The sequence below is a fragment of the Lepisma saccharinum genome, chromosome 2 (genome assembly GCF_977018435.1).
Source record: "Lepisma saccharinum chromosome 2, izLepSacc3.1, whole genome shotgun sequence".
Lineage (NCBI taxonomy): Eukaryota > Metazoa > Arthropoda > Insecta > Zygentoma > Lepismatidae > Lepisma > Lepisma saccharinum.
In genome coordinates this window covers 190,877,381-190,887,956 of record NC_139230.1, presented here as the reverse complement: position 1 = coordinate 190,887,956, position 10,576 = coordinate 190,877,381, and positions in this window count along the sequence as shown.

Genomic DNA, 10,576 nt, shown 5'->3' with positions numbered 1-10,576 from the left:
AAGTAACACCCATGATACTGATAGATGGTCTTGGAGTCTGCGTCGTATCCATCCACAGGAATACCGTTCACAACTTTGTGCTCCCTTTCTTTCCCTGCATATTGTAATTCCACATGTTCTGTTTTCTCCACAAACATAAGCCATTTTATAGCATTTTTCGATTGGTTACCGAGCTGTCTGTAACCATCGTTGGGAATTATTCCCACTGTACTCGGAGGAAGAAAATGACGTCTGTACGTCAAGGAACAGGCAGATGCAATCGTGAAACATTCTACCAGAATATCCACTCCAGCTATGTCCAGAAAATGTTGTCTGAATTTCAACACACCGAGACGTAACACGGTCACATCCTGAATACAATATCTTCGACATTCGTATGCGTTGTCGTACAGTACACACCTATCGGCTTCTTGCTCATACCACTGGTAAAATTTCTCCCGTTGTTTCGAGGACATATGGTCTGGATCGAAATAACGATGGTGTGGAAATGGACCTCTGTAATTCCGATTTGCTTTTGTGTTGAAAAAATGTGGGTAGAATCCTTTTGTCTCTTGTAGTCCAAAGGTTTTCGAAAAATTTGCCAACGGCATTTGCAAATAGTTTAACGAATCCAGAAAACACACCTTTTTGCCTATACTCATGTACATTATCTTTGTCCCATCCATTATAACCTCCGGTGGTTCCACGTCGCGTTTCAACAACTCACCCAACACAAACATCCCATCATATGCTTTAAAATTGTGAGCGACTAAAACAATCTTCTTGAAATATGGTCGTTCGATACATACGTAATCCATAAACTCCTTTACTGGATTCTCCTCGAAACAATGCTGTCTTATTCCACACACGTTACAATTTTTTTTTCATGTCACCGTCGTCCATACAAAACCTACACACCTGTTGGACCACACACAAACACGGTTCATGGATATACGTTGATGGACGACCAACAAACGGCGTACATTGTGTAGCTTCGAAATCGTAAAATACAAACAAGTACCGTTTCAACGCGTTTCCTTCTCCCCGTCCTTGATGTCTTTCCATGTAACACAGGTGGTTAAATTCTTTTTGTTCCTTACATGTTTTACAATATCTGTAGCCACATCTGTGTTTTCCCGTGTACGGATGAGTTTCGTCTAATAGTTGGAAACAACCAACACAACTTCTGATCTGACTACAAACGGTTCCCTTACCGTAACGTGTCGTCAAATGTTTTGCATAACAAATGTCACTGTTAAAGTTTCTGTTACATCTAGCACAACTCACGGTACGTTCCTTTTCGCACACAGGTTCTGATCGACACTGAGGACACATACTCTTACAAACATGCCTTTCGTTCCGTGCGAATAGATAGCATTTTTCGCAAAAATACGGAATCGTAAATGCTCCCACAGGATTTACAATCACATCGTAATGGTTTGTGTCCTGATTCAAAAGAAGGTAAATTGACTTTTTGGCATCGGGAACATTTTGTGCAAACACAACTTCCGGCTGTTCCAAACTGTTAAACACAAATATTTTGTATTCGTTACGAAAATACCGCTGGAACGCAGCCAACTGAATAAGACCCCCTCCTGTTTCAACCAGATCCACGTCTGCTTGTTGACATAAATCCAATGCACATTCCGTTAAGCGACCATCGCCATTGATGAACAACTGCTTATGTTGACGAAAATATTCAGGATCGCTTTCTTTATTTGCATACATTATGCCGATCACCAACGCCTTTGCAAGACATATCTTCGCATCCTTGGAACCACTCGCCTTTGTACTCTTCACCGTCACCACACTTCTTTTCAACTGTACATAACGTTCCTTCGATAACACACCCCTACTTGTATATTTTCTTCCATATCCTACAGGCATATCGATTACCGACACCTCCATCTCCAACAGATCCGTAGATAGAAACGTAGTATTTGATTGGAGAACTCGAGCAACCACATCCCATAATATATCAGGATGCATTTGACTCATTCGACGTAACGATAAACCAACAGGTTTGATACTTTCGTCTGTTACATTTCGCAACACAATACCAATCTTATCTGTTGCTTTATACTGTCCGACGATATGTGACACCACATGGTCCAAACCTTGGTGCACCCATTGTAACGCATCTGTTCCATCCGGTCCATTAAAACTAAACGTCATTGTTGTACATTCCGCATTGTATTTTTTTATACGACGAACGCCCACCTCTTTCAAATTCACATATTTATTGTACGGCACCTCAACACGACGGTTTGTTTCCTCTTCTCCCGCACCTTCTTCGTCTTCTCCATCTTCCACCCGTCTCAACCTCGATCGCGATGATGTACCTGCACCATCTTGATTTCCACCGGCAACTTCCACTCTCAGACGTTCCAATACACCCAATTTGCTATAAGGTTCCCCTTCACCCATTAATCGAATCACCTCCTGCAGTATCAAACGCTTCCTATCCACACTTCCAGTCGTTCCTATTCTCTCGTACTGGTCGAGTAAATAATCACACGCACTCAAATAACTACCTTGTGGTGCAACCATTGTCGTCACCAATCAAACCACCTTACCAACACAACAGTCGAACAAATATAAACGTTCCCCCCGACACAACTGTACTTATATATTCTCTACCCAACCATGACGTCAACTCACCTTCACACAACCCCAACCGACGCAACAACAAAGGACTCAACTCCTTCTCCAAACTCAAAACACATCACGGAAACGACAACGATCCGACGCTAACATTACTCTTGGCACCTCGTAGTACCTGGCGACCTCGGAAAAACACACACGTTTCTGCATTCCATACACACTAATCTTCTACCATCACATCCTTCCTTTTTGTACCTGTTCACCTTGAGACAAGGACGACTACCTCCACCCTAACATTCCGTACCACACCCAGTTCACCTCGATCGAGCACGTACTCGCATTTTGAAACTACCTCACTTTGTTTGAACAAGGACACCCACATTTCACCACAACGACATTTTATACATACTCACCTTGAAACATCTCTAATATATTCCGTACCACACCCAGTGCACCTTGATCGATCACGTACTTACATTTTGAAACTACCTCACTTTGAACAAGGACACCCACAACGACATTTTATACTTACTCACCTTGAAACACACACACATACTTCCCTTTTCCTTATTATACTTACTCACCTTGAGAAACCACGGACCCATTCGTTGAGTCTGATACAATCTCCCAACTCCCGCATCAATTCACTTTTCACGCAGATATTCTGCAGAACGACGTAAAATTTACGTTTGCCCTCTTGCCCTACAATCTCCGGATGGGTGCGCTGATAATAATCAAATAGATGAGGCGTATTATCACGATCGCGAAAATAACTTCCAACACGTTCCATCGTATGCTCCAAACACGTCGGACAATTTTCTTACTCATACTCTCCCGAACAAAAATCGGAATGGTACGTCAAACATTCATGGCCCAATTGATTTGCATACCCTTGGAAACAACCGCCACACATTACCCTATACATCGGTGTATAACCCTTCAGCGTATTCACCACGCACGTCTCATCCAAAACATCCCGAAAGCAACCGCAACTAGCCAGCATACAACCCGCCACATCCGCACCACACGATGTCCCTGCCACGTCGCTCATTTTGCGTAATAACACACTCCCGCTCATTTACTTTAACTTTTATACCAATCTTACCACATCCCTCCTCTCCACAACCTGCTCACCTTCGATTCGTAGCCCTACCATTACACATACTAACATTTCACGACAGCATGACTAAGTCGATACAACATTAGACTCCTCGTACGGGGTTCGAAACCCTACTACACCTCTATATTCACCCCCACCTCTTCCATCTACCTACAATCTCCTACGCTATCATTTACTCCCACCCCTTCACCCACGTTGCGTCATACTCGCCTACAACACTCGGTAACCTTCAATTATTAAATACCTACCCTCATTTGCATAATTTCAAGGTAAACAACTTTTATAGACCATGATACAACTACTTACTCGAAGTGACGTAGTTGCTTTTTTCTGTTCATTCACGCTTTAGTTTTTCAAAAATAGTTTGTGTGAAGACTTGCTACAGTGTGAAATCAATTTGAAACAGTTCTATTGACGCCTCGCGGTAAGTTTTTCATCATTTAGTGAGATTAGTATTTGAATATTGCGTTCCAGTTGACACAGCCATGTAGCTGTAGTCGTTTAGTCACGAAAAGTCGCCATTGTTGTTATAACTGGAGTCCTAAATCCGCGCCCTTTGAGATTCTCAAATCCGTCGGATTTAGGACCCACATTATGTATGTATCTTGTGATATATTTCATATTTTGCCTGGCCACTTAGACTAGTTTCGATTGATGTACGATCTCTTGTCCACATTTTTATAATGTGTTTAACACTTCTATACGCATATACAAGTTCCACTGGTGTCCACCGATGACGAGGATAGTTCAAGCGATGAAGAAGTGTTATGTCCTATTTGTGGAAAGCGCTTTTCCCAAGACAAGCGAGGAGAGAAATTGGCAAAGTTTTCGAAATACTTCCAGTGGTGCCACGAGATGTGTTCATCTTCAACAAAAGTCAAAACCTTTGTTTGCGATTTTTGTCTGGATGGGTAAGAAGATGTAACTTAAGTATAAAAATGTATAAACATGTTTTCACCTCAATAAATTTATTACAAGAGATTTTAACACTGTTTTAATCAAATTTCCCATAAAATAAATGAGTAGATAAGTACCGGAAAAGAGGGACGGAATTAGGACATCCTTTTTGAAAGATCAAAATTTGCGTTCCTTTGATTATTTACTCTTTTTGGTTAAGAAAAAATATTTAGTAGAATCAGACCAGTACTAGTAGGTATGGAGTTGAGTTACTTTTGTACTTGTACTTGATACAGAGTCTGATGAAGACCTTGCTAGAAGGTTGAAACGTTACGTTTAGTTTATGTTTTTAATAAAATGAATTACTGCCTTGGTCAACATCTTTATATTTTTTCATGAAAGAGGAACATAAATTGAGAGTATTTGAAAATAAGATCCTTAGGAAAATCTTTGGACCTAAAAGGGACGAGGAGACAGGTGAGTGGAGAAGGTTACATAATTTAGAACTACATAATTTGTATTCATGTCCAGATATTATTAGAATAATTAAATCAAGAAGACTTAGGTGGGCAGGCCATGTGGCACGAATGGGAGGGGAAAGAGGAGTTTACAGGATTCTTGTTGGGAAACCTGATGGTAAGAGACCTGTAGGAAGGCCAAGACGAAGATGGAGGGACAACGTTGAGATGGACCTAAAGGAAATTGGTTGGGATGGAAAAGAGTATATAGATCTTGCTCAAGATAGGGACAGATGGAAGGCCTGTGTTGCTGCAGCCATGAACCTTCGGGTTTAAGAAGGCTAGAGAGTTAGTTTGAGAGTTAGTTAGTATATATAATATTGCGAGCGAAGCGAGAAAGAAAATTTTTAGATCCAATTTTTTGCAAACTGAAAACAATATTGATTTAGTAGGGCGCAAATAGTTTCAAGGGGTGTCATAGCATTCTCTCTTTTACAACTCTTTCACTTAGATCGTTCGGCGCCCAGGGCAGACTCCTGCCCCCCCTCCTCTCTTTCCTAGCTACGCCTCTGAACTTGATAAGACCAAGAAATACAGGGAATGCGAACGAAGCGAGCAAGAAAATTCTACAAAATGTATCGACAAAAATTCCTACCTGCGATTATCCACACCGAGGAACGAATCCTGGTTTCACGAGTGTCTACTCTGAGGGAGTTAAGGTAGCATGCTAAAAAGATACATCATTGTGATTCATAGATTTTATCAATTCATCCTCATAGACGCGTTTAACCTTGAAGAGAAAAAGGAGAGAAAAATAAAGAAATTTAACAATATATTAGAATGACGGACATTTCACACACACATTATATATGAGTATAGAAATTGGATGAACAGAGAACGTTGGTGTGAATTCATTATATATGATCTTACGACAAGAGATGGCGCTCTACAGAATTATTTAATTAGAACAATGTTTTACATTTATGGCCGTTAAATTCAAAACACTTTCAAAGACTTATATTTGAATGTAAAAGCGTAAACATTTTTGAAGATTTCTATCTTTTTAGTTTTTCAGAACAGGTCGAATGTCCAATTACCTTAAGGTTCTCGTTGTAAAAATATTGAGACTGTCTTATAATAACGAGCCCCAAGAAATATTACGGCATGGGTAACTAATACCTTTTTTCTTTTCTTTCTAGGTACATGGTAATGTGCTATGAACTTTTTGGAGAAGGGACCAAATGGTTCCTTCAGATTAATCATTATAACTAATAATAATAATAATGGCCGGCCCCCGAGGCGGAGTGGTTAGCACATCCCGCTACGACGCCAGGGGTACCGGGTTCCAATCCAGGCCTGGGCATGGATGTTTGTGAGTGTCCATTCATTAATTTCATCATATCATCACTCATCCCCATTTTCGCAAATTAGCCAAAATGGGGCACAAAAAGCGAAGTAAAATGAAGCAAATAAATAAATAATAATAATGAGTATAATCAGTGGCGTAGTCGTAAAATAGTACTGGCGCGCTTTAAAATCTGCATCACATTGACATAAAACATTATAGTTCTTGTCTGGTCTTACGGCGGGCGGCCTATAATACTGGCAAGGGAAGTAGTGAACGGGGAATGCTCCGCAGACCAACAAGACAACAGCGCTGGCGCCGAGAGTTACGACGTCGCTGGAGGAGGTGCATCGCGCATCTCGTTCTGCTGTTTGTTGATAAAATGGTATTTTATATCATAATTATTATTACAATTATTATTGTTATTGTCATCAACCAGGACGGAGGCCTGGTGAGCTTTAGCACGACTACACCACTGAATACAAAACGTTGTAATGATGGTGATTATCGGTGAAGATACATTAGAAATAGATCGAGATCATAATAGAAATTCAGTTCAATATCACGGACACTTCCTGATTGTAATGATTCCATTTGGAGGTTAATGGGAGTGTTACAACCCAGTGCTCGTGAATGTATTGCTTTCACAATTTAACCGTTTTACTGTTGTCTGCGGATTATAAAATCAAAATTTACGTATGCTGTTTTATGGGATCCTTGGTACACAATATGTTGAAGTTATTTAATCACTTTATTGAAGGCTAACATAACATAAAATGATTGTGCATAGATTTTTTTCAAAGTTTTGGTTCGAAGACCAAACCACCTCTCGCAGGCGATTTGTAAGATGGTCATTGGTGAGAAACATAACACAAGTTGTTTTCCGCCTGTGATGTTGATTGATTGAGTTGGTGTTTTAATGTCCACTTCATGCACAGTAAGGCTAATCGGGACTGAACCTACAGTTTAAAGTGGGATTCGAACCACTATGTGCCTCCACCGGGTATCCAACCTGGGACCCCTTGATTACAACGTAAGGACGCTACCACTGCGCCATCGGGGAGGCTCGACCAACTGGGAAGTTGATCGTTAAGTAGGCAGGGGGAGTGTGTGTGTGTATTTTTCCCTATTTTGTTAAAAATTGTATCAATGAAGAAATACAAAGATTATGGACTAAATATTTGGCCATATGATACGTCTCTCCTCCCCAAGACGGAATGCTGGCTGCAACCTCTACGTTGAAGTGAAATGTAATCTTTCCATTGCCCTATTGCAGTTATCTATCATAGAGGAAAGTTTGTTCTAAGTTCAATTTACATTTCAGATAGGCTAATTGGGACTGGACACAGAGTTTAAAGTGGCTTCCGAGCTATCATGTGCGTCCACCGGGGTTGGGACCCGTGACCACTTGATTACAAGGTGACAACATTTACAACTATTCCATCGGGGAGGCTCATACAAAGATATAATGCAAGAGGGCAATGAATTAGAACTTTATGCTAAAGTTAATGTGATTGTTACAATCCAGACGTGTGCGTGACTGTACGTACAGCAGATGGCAAAGGTAATAATGGTCAAAGTGCCCATCGTCATGTTTCGTTTGTGGAGACGGCCAGCATATAATAGAAGTGGAATGGGTGGACCAGCGGAGTATATTAGTACGTGTGAATGTAGTGCCAGAAAAATTGAGCCATGATGCCATTCGTAGTGTAATTAGTGAATACGATGAACTTCTAGGTACAAAAGAAGAGAAGTATTGAAAACATATATACAGAACTTCTTTTTTTTAATTAAAATGGTCCTGCGAAAAGGAACCCGTTCTCACATAACAATACAGGGAGATAGATATTGGAAATGAGGAAAGAAGCAAGACCGCCACCTCCCTCCCTGTACCATTTATAGTACAAGCCACGACTGGCAAGGAACACCACATTTCAGAAAATATACCACAACTCGAGAGTGAAGCTGACTAGAAGACAGAATTGCAGAATGTAGGAATCGTCCTTGAAGCATCTTGAAGCTATTCTGTTGAGCAGGAAGAGGGGCTAGTGCCCATTATCGGCCTCCATTGGCGACGCCTTTGTGTAAAATCGTGAAACGTATCTCATTTCTAAGCTAATTCTTTAAGGTAAAACATTAGACTCGAAGATATTCACCCAAGTTGAAAAGCAATCCATGGTAAGTAAACAAAATAATGACACGATTGAAAAATTCTCAACTTCTGTGACGAAAATTAGTCTGTGAGGTGTAATATTCACCCTACAATAATGATTCTCATCTCACCAGAAAGGCAATTTTATTGGTAATAATTTATCCGAGAATACCATCTTTCGTATTTGCGATACGAAGGAAGATATAAGATAAAATATTGGCTTATGGCACATGTAGGAAAATTTGGTGGCGGCCATATTGGAAAACTGCCACATTGGACGTACGCCAAATCGTAAGGTGTAGACTTTTAGGCATTCCAGACATTTGGCTATGATATGACGTTCAGAGAAATGGCTTTAAAAATACTTCTCGGATAAGCTCTAAAGTGTCTAGACTATATACAGCGAGTTGCAACAGCCAGCGGGCTGTTCGTTTTGTCCCCCTCACCCCCAATCCTGGAAAACAGAAGAAACGCCTTTGTAAGATGATCTGGTTTGTAGGAGAAAGGGTAGAAAGTGATAATACAACATTCCCTAGTGCACATTTGTTATTTTTTGCTTCGAGTGTTAACGACTTTTCCTTGTGACAAAAACTCTCTTATTTTGGGGATGACGATCTTAAACGTAAGAGCCCATCCTGAACAAACTGCGATAAGATTCCCTTCCTCCTTCTATTTTCCCTTCCTTGCACTTCCCTTGGATTGAGAGAAATAGTTTGGCCTGATTATACTCATGATAATACAGACATTGCACCTAGTATCTGCCAGAGTTTACTTGGGATAATAAGACAAGTGGTTAATCTTCTTCATCAGAAATTAAACATTCATCTCTAGAGACAAACAAAGTCACTTGAAACCTCTTCTAAATCAGAATCTGAGTCCTCACACAACAAATTATCTCAATCAAACAATCAAAGTATCACTTATTTTGCTGTATACAGCTATAGGTTTAACTTTCCCATAAGCACCCAAACGAACCGTCTTCCACGGAGTATTTCCTTGACTGCATTCTTTCAATTTTCTGTTGTAAATATATATCCTTTGTAATAATTGGCAACTCTTTTCATATCACTTCTTACAACTATTAATTAACATTCTAAATTTCATAATTTTCTTTTCTTTTCAATTTTTATTATTTTTAATTGCTACTGTTATTTCACTTATTGTTCTAGTTGATTTTACACATGTACATGTACTAAACATGAAAGTGGCAAACATTAGAGATCTATGTCCATTAGTTTATATACATGTGATCATTTTCCTTCTTCTTATATTTATTCAATTTATATTTAATATTCAGTGTTCATTATATTCAAATATTCCATTTTTACTTTACTTTTACCCAGACAAGGGTTTGTTGTAAGTGCGGCCCTCAAGGCCGAAAGAAGTCCGCTCTAATAAAGACGATTTTATTATTATTATTAACGTTGCTCTGGGGTCTGGATTCACAGAATCGGGACTGGACCTACAGTTTAAAGTTGGATCCGAACCACTGTGCCATGTGCCTCCACCGGGTATCGAACCCGGGACCCCTTTATTACAAAGCGACGACGCTACCACTACGCCATCGGGGAGGCCGGATTCACAGAATCAAAGCTTCACGATCTTATAACTTAGTTACAGTGGTAACTTTCCCAGAAGCACCCAAATTTCAACTTCCCGGTACATACATCCCGGTGTTTTGCAGTATAACGAGGCTCTGGCGTCTGGATTCAACCTCTGTGATGCTTGTGTTATGCCCATCCATGTTGCTTGTGAATGACATCTCATCATTTTCCATTCCCATCTTGATGATCAACCAACAGTAGCAGAAAAGGGAAGTAACATAAGACAAAACCACCGATCAGTCAACTAATATTGGAGAGTGAGTTCTGTCACCATAAGAATTTAAACTCTGCATTGGCGCCAACTTATATGGAAACGTGGGGTTTGAGCCCACCCAATAATTCACATGTTAATTTTATTTTAGAAATCAGTCTCTGTGCTCAAGAAAACAAAATATTTCATCATTACACATTTAAAAT